The 20,025-nt window shown below is 37.7% G+C and overlaps 1 protein-coding gene and 1 pseudogene across 1 annotated transcript in view; both read left to right on the top strand.

Annotated features, from left to right (window-relative positions):
* GBE1 (1,4-alpha-glucan branching enzyme 1) overlaps nucleotides 1-20,025 on the top strand; it is a 310,897-nt gene that overhangs the window by 162,686 nt on the left and 128,186 nt on the right.
* LOC132345462 (large ribosomal subunit protein uL18-like) overlaps nucleotides 59-20,025 on the top strand; it is a 41,736-nt pseudogene continuing 21,769 nt past the window's right edge.

Genomic DNA, 20,025 nt, shown 5'->3' with positions numbered 1-20,025 from the left:
CAGTTCAGTTCAGTCGCTCAGTCGTGTCCAACTCTTTGGGATCCCATGAATCGCAGCATGCCAGGCCTCCCTGTCCATCACCAACTCCCGGAGTTCACTTAGACTCACGTCCATCGAGTTAGTGATGCCATCCAGCCATCTCATCCTCTGTCGTCCCGTCCTCCTCCTGCCCCCAATCCCTCCCAGCATCAGAGTCTTTTCCAGTGAGTCAACTCTTCGCATGAGGTGGCCAAAGTACTGGAGTTTCAGCTTTAGCATCATTCCTTCCAAAGAAATCCCGGGGCTGATCTCCTTCAGAATGGACTGGTTGGATCTCCTTGCAGCCCAAGGGACTCTCAAGAGTCTTCTCCAACACCACAGTTCAAAAGCATTAATTCTTCGGCGCTCAGCCTTCTTCACAGTCCAACTCTCACATCCATACATGACCACAGGAAAAACCATAACCTTGACTAGACGGACCTTTGTTGGCAAAGTAAGTCTCTGCTTTTGAATATGCTATGTAGGTTGGTCATAACTTTCCTTCCAAGAAGTAAGCGTCTTTTAATTTCATGGCTACCATCACCATCTGCAGTGATTTTGGAGCCCCCCAAAATAAAGTCTGCCACTGTTTCCCCATCTATTTGCCATGAAGTGATGGGACCAGATGCCATGATCTTCGTTTTCTGAATGTTGAGCTTTAAGCCAACTTTTTCACTCTCCACTTTCACTATCATTAAGAGGCTTTTTAGTTCCTCTTCACTTTCTGCCATAAGGGTGGTGTCATCTGCATATCTGAGGTGGTTGATATTTCTCCCGGCAATCTTAATTCCAGCTTGTGCTTCTTCCAGCCCAGCATTTCTCATGATGTAATATTTAGGTTTGTCAATTTATAACATGCTAAAGATTCCAGGATTCTTATCTTTGAATTATTTTCTCAATGCATGCATGCTAAGTTGCTTCAGTCATGTTCGACTCTTTGTGACCCTATGGACTATAGCCCGCCAGGCTGCTCTGTCCTTTGGATTCTCCAGGCAAGAATATTGGAGTAGGTTTCCATGCTCTCCTACAGGGTATCTTCCTGACCCAGAGATCAAACCCACATCTCTTATGTCTCTTGTATAGTTTTACATTCTCTTCCTTCTATTCTGACTAGTTGGAAAGTGTTAGTCACTCAGTCATGTTGGAGTCTTGCAAACCAATGGACTGTAGCCCGCCAGGCTCCTCTGTCCAGGGAATTCTGCAGGCAAGGATACTGGAGTGGGTTGCCATTCCCTTCTCCAGGGGATCTTCCCACCTCAGGGTTCAAACCCTGGTCCCCTGCATTGCAGGCAGATTCTTTATTGTCCACGCCACCAGGGAAGCCCCATCTCATTAGTTATAGCATATGTAATATAACATTGTTTTGGTGTCATGTGAAAACTGTTTTAATAATCAGCATTCATGATTAAAGTCCTTTGCTCTTTTGGTTGTTTACTTCTGCTTAACAAGCCTGCCCACAATGCAGTGACTCCAGATAAGGGCAGTTGATTATTTTACTTTTAGATTTGCAGTTGGGGCATAGGTCAGTGTGACATCTCTCCTCTTTTCCTTGTTATGGTCTAGGTCTGGAAGCAGACACAGCATCATTTCTGCTGCAAGTTATTGTCCAAACAGTTACAGATTTGGGGGAGTGTATCCTTTAATTTCACTGTTAGAAGTATCAGAATTTTATGGTAAAATTTCACAAATTTCCACATCTAACACATTTTATCAATACACAGTAAATATGCCATTTCACAAATTCAAAAGAGATATATTAAAATAACTGTCTATGTGAAAATATTATTGTTTTTCTCAGCTATATTTCTGTGGTAGAGAGTTTGTCTGAAATAGTTAATTTTCAAAAAAAATACAATCAATATAAAAGTAATAATGTCATTTTTGTTAATTAGAAAATATAAAAAGGCATAGGAAATCCAGAATATTAATGATTATTATTTATAAATGCAAATAACATTGTTTGTATGTGGCTGTACTTAATGAGTATTCTTTTCATGAATGTAAGGAAGGGAAAGTCGCTCAGTCGTGTCCGACTCTTTGTGACACCATGGACTATACAGTCCATGGAATTCTCCAGGCCAGAATACTGGAGTGGGTAGGCATTCCGTTCTCCAGGGGATCTTCCCAACCCAGAGTTCAAACCCAGGTCTCGATTATTGCAGGTGGACTCTTTACCCACTGAGCCATGAGGGAAGCCCAAGAATATCAGAGTGGGTAGCCTATCCCTTTTCCAGAGTATCTTCCTGACCCAGGAATCGAACCAGGGTCTCCTGCATTGCAGGCAGATTCTTTACCAGATGAGCTACATGTTTCATCCATATGATCACAGGAAAATGCAAACTTTTGCTATTACTATATACTTAGGATAGTGACTTGTTTATAATTTTTAGTTTGTTTATTATCCAGGTGAAATCAGCAATTATATTTATACTTCATGTTTTAAAAGACAGGGCATTTTTCACCCCTTATCTGTGAGTATATGGAGATAATATACTCCATATATCAATGTGTTGATAAATATTATACTCCATTAAAAAGTAGATATAAAAAGGGTTAATGGTTAACCTATGATCCTAATAAGCCTCTTTTTTGAAAACTTGGAATAATTTTTGAGAAATTGGAATAATTTTTGAAATTATCATATTTACTGTTTGGAAAAGTTGATCTTATGTCGAATCAGTTTCTACAGAGATATGTTGCTGATGCTCATTTCATCCTGTCTATATGTCACAACCTGTCACCACTTATAATTTCTGATTCAAGTGCCATCATCAGAGTTACCAGAATTAAATCTCTCACTCTGAGTAATACCAGAGATCCTGACTGTGCTATTTCATTACCTGCTATGAATAAATTTCCAATCAGGAGCTGCCCATGTTTTAATTTTCTGTCTACTCGGCTGAACTGCCTTCTAGCTCTGCTAAATTGCTAATGACAGTTCACAACAGAGACTGGCTTGTTCTTTCTTTAGTTGGTAAAGAGAACTTCTTGATAAATCTGTCCCCTATAAGTTTCAGAAGTTTCTGGAATGAGAAATAATGGATATCATTTAATGGTTCCAGTTTTAAATTCTATTTTTTGCATATGTGTCTGGCACTATGTAAATGCACTTGATAAAATTTCAAAGACAACTGCACATTTGTGGAGCTTAAACAATTATTATATCTTAACCTTTACGAAAGCACTAGATGAAAATAGTTTCTTTCTTGAGTATTTCCTTCAAAGATAAGATATGAATCTCAAAGGAGATAGCATAGTAGAGCTAATGCTCTTTTTTTTTTTTCCCTAGAACCTTACATTTAGGTACAAAAGTAATGTAATCATATTTCTGTCAGCATGAGTTTGTAATGTGACAACTATTAGGCAGGAAGACGCTCTACTCTTATCTTGAGTTATTAAAGTTCCTTTCAGAAATAAAAGTGAATCTAGTTTGATCTTTTAGGGTCCTAACTACATAGAATAAAATAGCCTTTAGTATAGACACTATAGTATTATTTGGTCTTTTACTTCTTTCTAGGTCCTTTCCACAAGTTAGAATGTGGAAGGAAATTTGTGGGGACCATCTCTGCCGAGAGTGGATATTTGGATCTTAAATATTCTGTGATATCTTATGTGGTGTTTCTTTTTTAATTTGTTAATATAGTGAATTGCATTTATTATGTCCAACTCTTTTGCAACCCCATGGACTGTAGCTTGCCAGGCTACTCTGTCTATAGGATTTCCCATGCAAGAATAGTGGAATGGGTTGCCATTTCCTTCTCCAGGGGATCTTTCTGACCCAGGATTTCCCATGGAAGAATAGTGGAATGGGTTGCCATTTCCTTCTCCAGGGGATCTTCCTGACCCAGGGATCGAACCTGCATCTCCTGGATGCATCTTTTGCATGATAGGCATATTCTTTACCGCTGAGCCACCAGGGAAGCCCATTTTTATATTACATCATGACTAAATCAGTTATTAATGATAAATCTTAATTTAAGAATTACTTTGCATTGATATATTAATTAGTCTTCCCTGGTAGCTCAGACAGTAAAGAGTCTGCCTGCAATGTGGGTGACCCAGGTTCAATCCCTGGGTTGGGAAGATCCCTTGGAGAAGGAAATGAATGGCAACCCATTCCAGTACTCTTGCCTGGAAAATTCCATGGACGGAGGAGCCTGGTAGGCTACAGTTTGTGGGATCGCAAAGAGTCGGACACGACTGAGTGACTTCGCTTTGTACTCTGTACTTTGATATATTAATTAATGAGTATATGACATCATGATGACTAGCAGGATATTTAAAAGCTATGCATCCAGGACATGAATGCAAATCTCTAATTTTTTTTTTAAGAAAACTTTAAAGTCATATACTATTCTGTGATTTTTTTTTGAAAAGCAAAGAACAAAAAGCCACAGACCATCAAGTGAAATGATTGCTCTTTTTTTAGTAATAAAAGTGGCCACAAAAAAAAAAAAGTGGCCACAGTAACACAGAAAAACAGCATGAAGAAGGTAAATGTGTTCAACTGCTGTTAAAAACAGGTATATGAAAAAGTTTTAGCTTCATATAGGATACATTGATATATATGCTTGAAATTTCTGCACATATGCTTATCAGAAGTTAGGGAATAAACAAATATAAAAAATAACTCCCTTCAGGGTATAGGTGACATTTTAACAACTAATTTGAAATAGCTGCTTTCAAAGAAAGTTTAGCTATGGGGAAATCATTTGGGGCAAAATAGCAAGAAAAAATTTCCGTCTTTGTGCTTTTATTACCACACATAATTTCAGTCATAAAGAAAGTTTGATGTGCATACACATGTATCTTAGAGCATTTTTTGCCAAGCTTCTAAAATTGTCCCAATTTTAGTTTATCTTAAACCCATTGGTTATAATTATAAATATAAATGAATCACCTTGTGGTTAATTGGCAAAACCACTTGACTAACTTCAGGGAAAATGAGATATATAACTCATATTTCATGAAAGATGGTAGATAGTGGAATGAGTTGGAAGAAATAAGTTTTATAATTTAATAAAGATAGCCATTGATTTTCTTTCATTTATATCTATGTAATATCACATAGATATATCTATTTTAGAGAGCTATTATAGCCAGGATGAGCATTAAAATCACATATCAAAGTGGTTTTAAGTTTAACCAGATATTGACTATTTTATCTTTATTTTAAAATTAGTTTCTTTTTGTGTATTTATTAACACATTACTAACGTGGCATATATTTATGCTGAAAAGTAAATACGTACATGGAGGAGTGTGCTAAAAAGTTACTACTGATAAAGCATACAGTCAAAAAAGTTTACACGTTTTTGTAAATTGCTTAGGTAAATTAAGGTTAACATCAAAGTTTTTTTTTAAGCAAAATAAACTTTTTTCTGATCAATTTATGCATAAATTTATTGAGTGATTTTTTAAAATAGAGTTCATAAGTATATACCCTATGTCCTATCTTTAAGGAGACAATAGTTTTCATATATTTTATTAATATTTAGCACAAAACCCTTAAAGAAAGTATAAGTTTAATTTCTTAGGATAGGTTTCAGAACATTTAGTATTTTTTAAAATTGAAGTAGTACAGTATTGTTTTAGACAAATACCTGTCCTGTTCAATATAAAAAGCAAATCACAGATGATTTAAAGACAATTTTGGACATCAATTTAGCAAACAGCTAGCTATTCCAAAGGTAATCAGGCAATTAAAAGTAAACAATAACTTATGCAGCCTATCATTAAGAATATTAAAATTTCACAGAATTATTTTTAATAATGCTGGATGTCTCATAAAAATTCTTTCTGTTTTCTTCTTTTATAGTATTTTTCTCTTCTTTTTAGTAACTCTTCCTTATTTCACCTTGATTAAGGAAACTGGTTAAATGTACTATTTCAAAGAAGGTAGAGTCAGATTCAAAATGCAGACAGACTAATTCTCTTTTGTACAAGAGATTAAGAAAGTTGCTATATCAATCTAATCTGTCTGGATTTGAGTTTGAATGGTAGAAATATAACTTCTCTCACACGGTTTATGAGATTATTCAGCTTTGCAGAAAGGTTTCTATTGATGCAGAGCACAGCACTGGAGTAAGGATTTACAGTCTTTGTATAAACTTTGTGCTTGGTATTATCTGCCTCGTTTATTCCCACAAGTCTAAAATTTAAGTACACAGGGATATCCTGAAAATATCTTGAGTATTTAGGTCTTACTCATAACACTGACCTTCTTAAATGCAAACTCACTCTAACATAGGACTGTTCTTGGTAATTTACCTTAAATTTGAAAATATCGAGCATGCCTCTAGAAGCAGCTTTTTAAACTTCAGATATGGGTACATGCTTGTGAAAATGGTCTGAAAGTCCCTATTCAATGGTTGTTCATTTAAGTCTGGGAATTTTCTCAAGTCAATGATAATATCTCGGTTTTTCTTATGACCTTTTTATTTATTTATTTTTTCTTATGACCTTTTTAAACAATCAGGTGCAATGTGAAAAAAAAATCAATTTTTCTGTTTTTATCTGTGTGTACCAAAACAACTTGTTTAAGCATGTCTCTTTTCCAGGTTATGGACTAGCAGTTTTGAAGTTATGAAGAGGTATTTCATGGTTTCCTAGCTGAATGATTTCCTTAGTGTAATGCTGCTGATAAATAACCCATGTTATAGCAAGCCAGTTATTTTCAGAAAGTATAGATATCTCTTAAAATTTTGGAAGGACACATATTTATCAGCAACATAAAAATTATTTATTTTTTGAGGGTCTCCCCTACTGCCATTCATTTGGATCAGTGATCAGATGTATTTTTCTCTAACTTCTGAATTTCCCATCCACATTTTGTGATGGTGAGATTTCTCTATTTGGTCTTCACTCTATCTTCTTTTTCTTTCACTGTTAGTAAGATAAGCCATCAGCATCAGGATTTCTTTCATTGTCTCTTTCCAGCTTAAAATATCTCCCCAAGATTAGACCTTTTCTCGAGTAGCATTTCAAACTTCTCTCTGCCAGAAGAATTAGTAAAACTCAAGAGAACTTATAGTTGACATTTTCTGTTAATTCTTTTGGAAACAAAACGGCGTAACAGCCAACTTTTCTAAGAGATATGCCTATTCTTAGCATTGTGTAGAGATGGCAAATGAGGCCAACTAACTCTCTAATGGGTCACCTGGTCTCTGTAAGCGATGATGATCATGAAGATTATGAAAGTGAAAAGAAAGTGTTAGTCATTCAGTCATGTCTGACTCTTTGTGACCCCATGAACTGTAGTCTGCCAGTCTCCTCTGTCCATGGAATTCTCCAGGCAAGAATACTAGAGTCCACATACCATGAACCTACTTAAAGTGTGCAGTTTCAGTGCCTTGAGTCTAGCCACAGAGCTGTGCAACCATGACCATAATCAATTCTAGAAAAATTTTATTACCGCTAAAAAAACCCTCTACCTGTTAGTGTGTGTGTATGTGTGCTCAGTAGCATCTGACTCTTTACAACTCTATGGACAGACTGTGGTCAGCCTGGCTTCTTCATCTGTGAGATTTCCCAGGCAAAAGTACTGGAGTGGGTAGCCATTTCCTTCTCCAGGGGATCTTCCCAACCCAGGGATCATACCTGGGTCTCCTGCAGTGCAGGTGGATCTTTACAACTGAGCCAGCAGGGAAGTGCATGATGATTAGAGTGGTAGCCTTTATGAAGGGTCATTCAATTTAAAGGCATTAGGTGCCTTGCGTACCTTATTGAACTTTGTTCTCTAACCACCTGATATACAGTGTCTCCTCCCATCTTTTGCCATTTCCTATCTTCTGTCCCTGCCTCATTTTTCTCTGTTTCACTTACCACCGTTTTGCATTTGAAAAAGATAGTAATAACTTGTTAATTTTTTGAATTTAGTGATTTATTTGTTATATATTAAATGTGGAAGTAAAGTTAATAATTTATTGTTTCCTATAGATTACAATTTAAGTAAAGCACTATCTGTCTCTTAAACTTTTCAACATCAAATTTTCTTACCATGAAAGTGACACTGCAGAGTATCAGTTTGGTAGGGTTACCTATTCTTTGGACTTCCCTGGTGGCTCAGACAGTAAAGAATCTGCCTGCAATGTGGGAGACCTGGGTTCAATTCCTGAGTCAGGAAGATCCCCTGGAGGAGGAAATGACAACCCACTCCAGTATTCTTGCTTGGAGAATCCCCATTAACGGAGGAGCCTGGCAGGCTACGTCCATGGGGTCGCAAAGAGGCAGACACGACTGAGCACAGCACAGCACACCTACTCTTTAGAACTCTGTTCACTGAAGAAAGCTGTCAATGATACTTCCAGCCACAATGATGATGTTAATAATAAATACTAATTATAGTATAGATATAAAAGATTTGACATCGGTGATTTTAGAGTTAAATGACCTTTGTCTCTCTGATCTCAAAGCAGGCTGTTTAACACTTGAATATGAGTTTCATATATGAAGAGCTCATAATAATAATAATAATATTTATGTGTCACAGAGTAGTTGTTTAAACTATATAAAATAACATCATTGGAAATGCATGAAGTACTATATGTAGAATATTATGAAGAGTTTAGAGTTGTACTTTCAGATGTTTACTAAAGGTGAAAGCAGGTCTCAAGTCACAAACCAGCCATACTTCAGTCACTGCTGAGGGAAGCAGAGCAGGTGGCAGTCTTGGCAACCCGGAACAAATAGGTCCTGTCTGAAGGAGCTGCCATTCCAAGCTCCTGATAATGATTACCATGTGAGAATGTGACCCGTGAAGCCACATCTTCCAGTTCTTTGAGTAAGTCAGAAGCCCACATTTTATATGAAATATTCCCATTTTTTTTTTCATTTCACAAAATGGGAATGAATTTTAGATGTGAATTTCCTTTTTATTTTTTAAATTTAAATTTATTTATTTTAATTAGAGGCTAATTTCTTGTCTGCAATTACTTTATATTTTTGAAGTTATTGTGCAGACTAAGCGAACAAAAGTTTGGGATTGATAAAAATCTCTGGGCCACCAGGGCTATCTGTGGACTCTGAGATGGGCCTCAGGTTGAGAGAGTTTCAGATTCTATAAAACCTCTAAAATTAAGTAGTAAATTAGATACTGAGTCAGATATGATAATAAGACATCACAGTTTGAACACAACATTGTAATTCAACTTTCTTTGCATTAGCAGTCATAATTTTATCGACCTAAACTTGTGTGATACTGTCACTCAGCAGAATTATGTTAGCATCTCTTTCATTTTAAGTAGCCAATGAATCAATAAAATAAGTGCCTTTTAAGATCAAGTTAAATAAATCAAAATTAACATTCACTGAAGAAATGGACAGAGTTAAGATTCGGTAGCTTTTTATTTTAATTGCATCTAGGTTTTAAGTAATTTCTTTAAAAATATATAAATGTAGTTATTGACTTTTGGAGGAATTATACAGAATGGGTAGAGGTCTGCTGGGTTCAAATACTATTTCCACCACTTAGCATGTAACCAAAACCAGGTTAGTTAACATTTCTAAGTTTAATTTTCTTATCTATAAAATAAGATTCTAGTTGTATCTCCTTTGTGTGACTGTAAAGATTTAGTGACAGACTAAATGCTAGAGGACAGACCATCTTCAAGAAAAAGAAATGCAAAAAAGCAAAGTGGTTGTCTGAGGAGGCCTTAACAAATAGCTGAGAAAAAAGAGAAGTGAAAGGCAAAGGAGAAAAGGAAAGACATACCCATCTGAATGCAGAGTTCCAAAGAATAGCAAAGAGAAATAAAAAAGCCTTCCTAAGTGATCAATGCAAAGAAATAGAGGAAAACAATAGAATGGGAAAGACTAGAGATTTCTTCAAGAAAATTAGTGATACCAAGGTAATATTTCTTGCAAAAAGTGAAAGTGAAAGTCACTCAGTCCTGTCCACTCTTTGTGACCCCATCAACTATACAGTATATGGAATTCTCCAGGCCAGAATACTGGAGTGGATAGCCTTTCCCTGCTCCAGGGGATCTTCCCAACCCAGGGATTAAACCAGGCCTCCTGCATTACAGGCGGATTCTTTACCAACTGAGCCATAAGGGAAGCCCATTTCATACAAAGATGGGCACAATAAAAGACAGAAATGGTATGGACCTAGCAGAAGATATTAAGAAGAGGTGGTAAGAATACATAGAAGAATTATACAAAAAAGATCTTATTGACCTGGATAACCATGGTGGTGATCACTCACCTAGAGCCAGATGTCCTGGAGTGAAGTCAAGTGGGCCTTAGGAAGAGTCACTATGAACAAACCTAGTGGAAGTGATGGCATTTCACCTGAACTATTTCAAATCCTAAAAGATGATGCTTTTAAAGTGCTGCACTCAATATGCCAGCAAATTTGGAAAACTCAGCAGTGGCCACAGGACTGGAAAAGGTCTGTTTTCATTCCAATCCCAAAGAAAAGCAATCCTAAAGAAAATTCAAACTACCACAAAATTGCACTCATTTCACAGGCTAGCAAAGTAATGCTCAAAGTCCTTCCAAGCTAGAATTCAACAGTACGCAAACCAAGAACTTCCAGATGTACAAACTGGATTTAGAAAAGGAAGAGGAACTAAAGATCAAATTGCCAACATCCACTGGCTCGTAAAAAAAGCAAGAGAATTCCAGAAAAACATCTGCTTCTCCTTCATTGACTATGTTAAAGCCTTTGACTGTGTGGATCACAACCAGCTGTGGAAAAATCTTCAAGAGATGGAAATACCAGACCACCTTACCTGCCCCCTGAGAAACTTGTATGCAGGTCAAGAAGCAACAGTTAGAACCGGACATGGAACAATGGATTGGTTCCAAATTAGGAAAGGAGTATGTCAAGGCTGTATATTGTCACCCTAATTATTTAATTTATATGCAGAGTACATCATGAGAAACATTGGGCTGATGAAGCACAAGCTGGAGTTAGGATTGCCAGGAGAAATATCAGTAACCTTAGGGATGCAGATGACACCACCCTTATGGCAGAGAGCAAAAGGGAACTAAAGAGCCTCTTGATGAAGTTGAAAGAGGAGATTGAAAAAGCTGGCTTAAAACTCAGTATTCAAAAAGCTAAGAATATGGCATCTGGTCCCATTGTTTCATGGCAGATAGATTGGGAAACAATGGAAACAGTGACAGACTTTATTTTCTTGGGCTCCAAAATCACTGCAGATGGTGACTGCAGCCATGAAATTAAAAGACACTTGCCCCTTGGAAGAAAAGCTATGACAAACCTAGACAGCATGTTAAAAAGCAGAGATATTACTTTGCCGACAAAGGTCTGTATAGTGAAAACTGTCATTTTCCAGTAGTCATGTATGGATATGAGTATTGGACCATAAAGAAGGCTGTGCACTGAAGAATTGATACTTTTAAACTGTGGTGCTGATGAAGACTCTTGAGAGTCCCTTAGACTGCAAGGAGATCAAACCAGTCTATCCTAAAGGAAATCAGTCCTGAATATTCATTGGAAGGACTGATGCTAAAGCTGAAGCTCCAATACTTTGGCCACCTAATGCGAAGAGCCGACTTGTTAGAAAAGACCCTGATGCTGGGAAAGATAGAAGGCAGGAGGAGAAGGAGATAACAGAGGATGAGATGGTTCGATGGTCTCACTGACTTCAGGATATGGTAAAGGACAGGGAAGCCTGACGTGCTGCAGTTCATTGGGTTGCAACGCATCAGATATGACTGAGCAACTGAACAACAATGAGCCTCTCACTTTTCCCTGTGTCTGGTTTATAGTTGTGATAATCGCCTCTGTCACCATCATTGCCACAGCACTGTTACAGTCTTCTTGTGGGCAGATTAACTAGCCAACCTATTCCTCTGAAGCATATTTAGAGGCTTGAAGGCAAGTAATTGCAATATTTTTTTGTGAGCCCAATGCGTGTCATTATTGCTGTAAATTTTTGTTGTGGTCTCACTATTCTTTAAAAACACATGAAAATGTTTTCTTGGTAGAAACTCCAAATTAGGAACATTTGTGGAAATGACCAGTGGTGATCAAAATCTAACAGTATTGAGAAATCACGGCCAAGAGCATTGGTAGCGATAGAAAGCCCATCAAAGTCAGAAACCAGCACTGTGAGCACAGCTATGCAAGGGCACTCAGGTGCGGCAGCAAACAGTTCCACTGTCTGTAATTGTCCCTCTGGGCATCATTAGACTGCAGTGGAGTATAATAATTGATCATAATGAACATGAGTCATTAAAAAAAAACAAAAGAAACTTTAAGTCATATTCAAAAGTGTCTTTTTAGGCACCAGGAAAAAGTAAAACATTATTTCAAAGTATTTTTGTTAAAATGTTAAATTTTTAAATGTTGGAGATTAAGTTAAAGTTTTCTGTTAACTCTTTATCTTAAAGAGAGTTTCTGTGAAGATTTGTTTTATGTGGACTACTTTGTCTCCCTCAATGCAGAATAAGCAGAGTCCCTCTACTTATTATTTTTAGGAGTTTGAGGTGCCGAAGGCATTTTATTCAATAGTTATTGGATTGACTACCCTGACTCTTTCGCAGTCTAAATCTGGGACCATTACATCTGTTTCTTAGAATATTTTATGGTGCTTTGTTGTGACGGGAAGACAGCATTTTAGTCTCAGGATGTTAATTCTAAATCAGCTTTCCCCAATAATGGATTCAGGTGACACTTTCTCGGGTTAATGGCTAAGCTGTTTGCTGTAACACTGCCTAGATCAGCTCAGGCAGGAGAGGGCCTACTTAGTTCTCTGCATCTCCTATCTCTTTCTATTCTGCGTGACCATTGATGTTGTGACAGTGACTATGGGTAAGGGTATCAGGCCTTAGTGTTTGTTGTTTGGAGCCCAGCCTGGACTAGCATCTGCCCTGATGTTTTCCCTCTGACAAAATGTTATTAAGAAGTGTTGCCTTAAACTAATCTGGCCTGGGCTTTGCTTGACATGAAGCTTTTTCTCCTGGTTTCTGCCATGGCTCATTGACTCGCTTGTGTGGTTTTATCTGAAAGATTATCGGAAATAGCCCATCTCTCTTTTTCCAGCCCTCTCCAGGATTGAAGTATCTAAGATTTCCTGGAAAAGAAGATAATTTGGAGAGCTTAGTGATAAAATGAAGGGACGAGCACATTCAGGTCCTAGAGGTGGCGAGAGAAGCCTCAGTGCTGCTCTCCTTGCTGACCGCTTGGTCCTGGAGACTGCTGTGCTGCCAGGCTGCTGGCCAGTGGGGTCAGTAGGGGAAAAATGGGGAATTATATGTGAAGGATGCACAAAATAAGTGTGCAACATAGAAACCCAATAGTCCTTCTGAGAAGCATAAAGAAGAACATTGTTCAAAAGAAATATAATGCCAGCCACACACATAATTTCAAATATTCTAGTACCCACATCCGTCTCTAAAATGATGATTAAAGAGCCTACCTCATAGAACTCCTGAGAGATTTGAAGTATTAAAAATATGTAAAGTTCTTAGAACAGTTCCTGGCACATAATAAGAATTAATTATTATTATCTTATGGCTTGTTCCATGGCTTGTTCCACATCAGCATCTATGTTGATCTCAAATTTATGTATCATATAAACCTGAACATATATCCGTCTAACCACTGCAGTTTCTCTTTATATTCCTTGCAAATTATTTCTCAAAACCAGTTTCTCTTTCCTACCTGCTGTCCTGTGTTAAATGCTCTTATTTAATTATCTACCTCCACTCTCTGCTCTCTTTCATGTTAATATGTAATTTACTATACTAGTTTTTGGATTGTGTTATTTAGTTTACTTTTTAGCTCAGCTGGTAAAGAATCCGCCTGCAATGCAAGAGATCCCGGTTCAATTCATGGGTCGGGAAGATTTGCTGGAGAAGGGACAGGCTACCCACTTCAGTATTCTTGGGTTTCTCTGGTGGCTCAGCTGGTAAAGAATCTGCCTGCAATGTGGGAGACCTGCGTTCGATCCCTGGGTTGGGAAGATCCCCTGAAGAAGGGAATGGCTACCCACTCCAGTGTTCTAGCCTGAAAATTCCATGGACTGTATAGTCCATGGGGTCACAAAGAGTTGGACATGAATGAGCAACTTTCACTTTCTCTTTTCACTTTCACACCAAGCAAGAATATGAGTTGCAGCAAAGCAAAGATACCCTTGTCTTGGTTCTCCTTTATCCCTCAAGACTAGAAGAGTGCTTGACTTACTTAGACACAAATTTATTGAATGAATAAGGAAGTGAATTAATACGTTTATGTTTTTCTAAGGGTTTCAAATTAGGGTATAGGTCTTGTGCACCTTGTAACCTCATTGCTTAGCACAGTAGTGCAGAGCCTGCCAGAAAATAGACTATCAAATAATTGTTCAACTGAGTAAAAATGAAACCAATTATCTCTACGAAGTAATACTTTTTGAATATTTTATGTCCTTTTATTCCCAGATACAGGAAATGTTATTTCACTTTGTTCATGAAGTAACATTGGCGTTCAGGTTTGTCACAACAGATTGTTCCAGGTGACTACTTCAGGAAATGATCCACCAGGGAGGAAGGTTCAGGAGGATAACAATGTGTATCACATGAAGAATGTGTGGTGCTCCAGTAAATTTGGAAAACCCCGAATTAAATCAAGCTCAACACATTTCTTTTTAGTTGAAATGCTTGGAATCTTTAATTAGCTAATGTGCATTTTGAACCTTCAAGTAAGTGCTACACAATAGTACTTCATTTCTCAAATTTCTTTGACCTTGAAGCACTTCAGTGCACTTACAAGAGACTTAAAAGAAAAACAAACCCAAAACCGTAGCATGCCTTACGAGATTTTTGAAGGACCTGGCTCTAGTCTCATCCTCACTTACTCTTCCTCTCGTTCATTAATCTCTCGCCACTCTGGTGCTTTTCTCACTTTGGGGCCTCTGTGTACACTTTTCCCTCCATCTGGAGTATTCACTTTGTTTGGCCAGCTCCTATTTATTTTTCAGTTCACAGTGTAAAAGCCCCTTCTTAACTGCAGCAGTCTAAAATCAGTTCTCTTGAGTGTCCCCTTGCTCAAGGCTTCCTCTCTTCATTCTTCACTTATTTATCATAATCTGTAGGTAGATTTGCACATAAATGTGCATTTTATATTTTAAAACAGTGATGACTTACCTATTTTTCCTTTGATTTCATCTTTAGGAGATATTTTGTTGAGTGTGCCTTTGCAAATTCTATATTATAATCATTGTTAATGATGGTTTTACATTTTTGTAATGAATCCTATTTGCAGTTTGTGTTCTTAATAGAAAATAAAAATATTCACTAATCCCTTAGAATTTAAGACCCTTTATGCTCAAATTATACTCTGAGACCCTTAGAAAAACATAAATGTATTAATTCATTTGCTTATCCATTCAACAAATTTGTGTCTAAGTATGTCAAACACTTTCTAGTCTTGAGGGATAAAGGAGATAAAGGATAGTGACAGCAACTCGTGGTAGTTAGGGGATGGAACTAGGATAGCTTTTTCTTTGGCATCCAAGGCATGACTCCTTCAGAGAAGGCAATGGCACCCCACTCTTGCCTGGAAAATCCCATGGACGGAGGAGCCTGGTGGGCTGCAGTCCATGGGGTCGCGAACAGTCAGACATGACTGAGCGACTCCACTTTCACTTTTCACTTTCATGCATTGGAGAAGGAAGTGGCAACCCACTCCAGTGTTCTTGCCTGGAGAATCCCAGGGACGGGGGAGCCTGGTGGGCTGCTGTCTCTGGGGTCGCACAGAGTCGGACACGACAAGAGACTTGGCAGCAGCATCATGACTCCTTCCAAGCTGTGGGTTTCTCTTTGTCGAGTAGGGCGTGTTATCATTTTAATTGTTTATTTAAATATTTCATTTTTATCTCTTATCATTCTCAAACCCCCATCAACATATATTAATAGTACATTTATATAGTGTATATTTTAGAGAAATGAAACTTTTTTTTAACCATTATTTTCTCAAACAGTAAGCAATAATACAACCTCCTTCAGGATTCACACTGACTTAAACAAAACGTTAGTATCATTCTTCCATCATCAGCGTATCAAAGATTTGACTGGCTGCCTTTATTCTTCTCTGACTTCTTTTCTTTGTCCTCTCTCTTTCCATCCGTCTCTTTATCTGTCTGTCTCTCTCATAGGTCTCAGCTGTACATTTGGCAGTTTGCACTCTGTTATATTTAAAAGAGGATAGCCAAAAATTTAAAAAGTCATGGATTTAATTTTTTTTTAATTCTTGCTAATCACTTTCTGCAAAGAGCTAAGAGAAAGTTATCTCTATGTTTTTTTTAAAAGTCTTATTATATAGACTCCACTTGCCACAGGCATACCAGGTATAAAATATTAACACATAGGCAATACAAAAGTTAAGAACCCCACTCAGAACCAAATACTCTGTTGTCTAAGTTAGATAGTCATCTGTGAATACAGATGGTGAAGACCTAAGAATGTTTCTCATTGAGGCAGGAGAGAAACATTTGTTTGTTTGTTTGCAATCTTTCTTTTTCCCCTCCCCTTCCCTTCTCTTTTCTCCACTCATTTTTTTTTTTTCAATACAAGAGGGATTAAAGTTCTGAGGCTGGGGAAGATCTGGGTCTGTGTCTGCTGGGGGCAGAGCTTTGGTTTTCTCTCCTTTTTTGCTTCCCAATGATTGGCTTATTTCCCTGCTGTGCTGATTATTTCAGTATTTAGAAAAAAAAAAAACTGGTTGTAGCTAGAAGTTTGCCTTAAGAAATGTAAACCTTTGCAGTCATTTGTGCATAAAGCTAGGAAATTCAGAGAAACTGGGAATAAGTCACAGGGAGGCTTGGTCCTTTTATCCACTCTTCGTGAAGGATTTATTAACATCCTGCAGAAAGTAGAAATCTGATTCTTGTGTTGGATGTGTTTATGAATTATATTGGTCTGTAGATGTTAACTAGTTTATATCAGTGTACACTAGATGTTTGTCTTGGGTTTTCTTATTATGTACATGTTTGTATACATGTGTGTACAGACATCTAAAATCCAAAATTTTAAACAAGTTAGTCATAGACTATTGAATGTCTTGATTTTTTGCTCTTAACTACAGTTCATAATCACAGCACAACTAAAATTGACTAATATAGTGTATAAAATAAACACTAAATGTCCATGCTTTTTAAAAATGAATGTTAGGAGTAGGGGGCTGTGTACACATATGTTGATGATAAAGTAATCTGCTTAGAATCATGTATTAAAAATAAGTCTGGCACACATAGGTGCTGAATTAGCTAAATTAATTAACAATATTTTTTGAGTACTTATTATGTACACAATATTCCTCAACCCTGGAAAGGAAGCAGAAAAAAAAAAAAAAAAAACAGAAAAGACCCCAACTCTCTGAGCCCTCTCTATAGGGAAGGAAAACAATACAAAATAAAATTCCCAAATAGTAGCAAGTACCATGAGGAAGAATAAAGTCAGCTAGAAGTGTTCAAGGGAGAAGGCGATGGCACCCCACTCCAGTACTCTTGCCTGGAAAATCCCATGGATGGAGGATCCTAGTAGGCTCCAGTCCATGGGGTCGCTAGGAGTCGGGCACGACTGAGTGACTTCACTTTCACTTTTCACTTTCATGCATTGGAGAAGGAAATGGCAACACACTCCAGTATTCTTGCCTGGAGAATCCCAGGGACAGAGGAGCCTAGTGAGCTGCCTTCTATGGGGTCGCACAGAGTTGGACACGACTGAGGCGACTTAGCAGCAGCAGAAGTGTTCAATGTTATGTTGACTGTAGTTGTTTTTTTAATGTGGTCAAGATAACCATTTCTGAAGAGGTAGTACTTAAACAGAGACTTGAATGAAGTAAAGTACAATATGAAGCCCTGGGGGGTGAGTGAACAGAGAGGAGAATGCATTGTGAAGTCCATGTGGGGGAATGGGCTTGGTGTGTTCAAAGGTAGGCAAGAGAGATGCAGAATGGTAGGCGAGGGATATTTTTAGGAAAACCCCGAGATTTTGGTGGTTGTTAGATCATGTAAAGCCTTGTAGGTCCTTGAAGGAGTTTGGATTTGCTTTGGTTTTATTCAGTTTATTCTCTGCTGATGAATCCACCTGCCCTGGGTTTGATCCCTATGTTGGGAAGATTTCCTGGAGAAGGGAATGGCTACCCACTCCAGTATTCTTACCTGGAGAATTCCACAGACAGAGAAGCCTGGCAGGCCCCAGTCCATGGGGTCGCAAAGAGGTGGGCATGACTGAGCGACTTTCACTATTTACTATTTGACATATAAATTAAGATATTGAGTAGCCAGTCAAATATCTGAACCTGGAATTCAGTGGAGGCATTAGGGCTAGCAAATTAAAATCAGAAGTAATCTGTTTATAGAAGATATTTCAAGCTATGAGATTTAATCAGTTTACCTGAAAAGTGATGATGAGGAGAGATATAGTCTGGCTGCTGAGCCCTAAGTTACTCTTATGTGATGACATCAGGAAGAAGGATCTGTAGGTGAAAAAGGAGGACAGGCTGGGAGGGCTCAACCATGCCAGCTGCAGCTGCTGGGCTTAAGTTAAATGAAGATTGAGAATTAAACATTGGTTAGGACCGGAGGTCATTTGTTTGGACTAAAAAAAGGGTTTTATGGGAATGGTTGGTTGAAATTCTATTTTTGATGGGTTAAAAATGAATGTAAAGTGAGAAAGAAAAGGCAGCAAGTGCAGATAATTTTTATGAGGGGATACTCTCTAAAGGGGAATAGAAAAGTATGTTGGTAGCTGAAATAGAGAACTATAAGTCAAAAAAGTTTCTTTTAAGGTAGGAGATATTTCAGCTGATATGGTTGTACCAGTAGAGAATGGAAAATTGCTGAGTCAGTATGGATAACTGTAGGTACAAATCTTTGATATGGGAAGAGAAGGGATTTGGAGTATGAATAGAGGATTGGTCTTGGAGAAGTGTAGGGATAGTTAATCTGATATAATAAGGAGATGGAGTATATGAGTTTTAAGCAGAGGGAGTGGTAGATTTGATTGGGTGTTGATGATGTTCTATAATTGCTTCTGTTTTTTCATTTATTTTTAAAGTCAAGGCAGTCAGCTAAGGATTTCTGTGGTGGTTCAGATGGTTAAGAATCTGCCTGCAGTTCAGGAGAACCGGGTTCGATCCCTGGGTCAAGAAGATCCCTTGAAGAAGGAAATGGCTACTCATTCCTGTATTCTTGCCTGGAAAATCCCATGGACAGAGGAGCCTGGTGGGCTACAGTCGATGGGGTCACAAAGAATAGGACACGACTGAGTGACTAACACTTAACAGTCAGCTGAAGATGAAAAGTTGAGAGAGAGGTGTTGGAAATTCCAGCTGAAAGGAGACATAGAAATGCTATCTGAGAGAGTGAGAGAGTTGTTTCATCATTATGGGAATACTATGGGATTTTTTAGTGATTTTGAGGACCCACCTGCCAGTGAACCAAGAAGAAAATTGGCTTTGAATAAGGCTGGAATTCTGCTAGGACTACAAGTCTTCCTTTGAATTCCACTGGAAGCTGTTTTAAAGGCTAGAGGGGGGCAATTGGTAAATGCTTGAAAGACAATTTTTTTCCCTCCATTTTCCTTGAGTTTTCATATAGTTAACATTTCCAAAAAGTTGAGAACAAAAAAAGAATAAGTTTAAAGAATTACAGTTTTCCACAGCAAATCTGTTAAATAATAAAGTCACAGCAGGAGGTATAATTAATTATAAGCCAAGTAAGCTTGAGAGATAATTGATTCAAATATACTCAACTCATCACCAAATATATTCTTCACAGTATTGCTGGAGTAATAAACTTTCTCAAATGCAGATGTTGTGTGTGACTGACAAGTGTAAATCATTCTGTGATAAACTATAGCCTATGACAGTTGTTTTCTAAACAGATGAATGCTAATCTGTAAATGGAGATCTAGCATCTATTGTAGAGTTTCTGACGCTTGAAACTGCCTCCCCCTTATAGATTATGTCATAGATTGATACTTTCTTGTTCATATGAGATAGACATATCAGAACCAAAAACATAAAACAGGATTTCACAAGTCAGTTATGCCATCT

This window comes from Bos taurus, chromosome 1, assembly GCF_002263795.3.
Source record: "Bos taurus isolate L1 Dominette 01449 registration number 42190680 breed Hereford chromosome 1, ARS-UCD2.0, whole genome shotgun sequence".
Lineage (NCBI taxonomy): Eukaryota > Metazoa > Chordata > Mammalia > Artiodactyla > Bovidae > Bos > Bos taurus.
Note: the sequence above shows the minus strand (reverse complement) of the source record. Positions and strands in the feature narration are given on the sequence as shown.